Below are 231 nucleotides of genomic sequence, written 5' to 3' on the forward strand. Positions count from 1 at the left end.
ATGAATGTAAAGCTAATGTTCTCCCATGTAAACTATCACATAATTCACAATAAAACATTATATATATAAAAAAAAAAAAGAGTAAGAGTCAGGAACTCTTACAGTTTAAGGTACACATTTCCTAAGAAAGCATTTTCTATATTATCGCTATAGTCATGTGTCTGTATTGCTCCCTGTTAATGGAGTATCTATTTTCATAGGAGATCTGAAGTGTATGAAAAGAACGCTGAA

The sequence above is a fragment of the Chrysochloris asiatica genome, unplaced genomic scaffold, assembly GCF_000296735.1.
Source record: "Chrysochloris asiatica unplaced genomic scaffold, ChrAsi1.0 scaffold00013, whole genome shotgun sequence".
Classification (NCBI taxonomy): Eukaryota; Metazoa; Chordata; class Mammalia; order Afrosoricida; family Chrysochloridae; genus Chrysochloris; species Chrysochloris asiatica.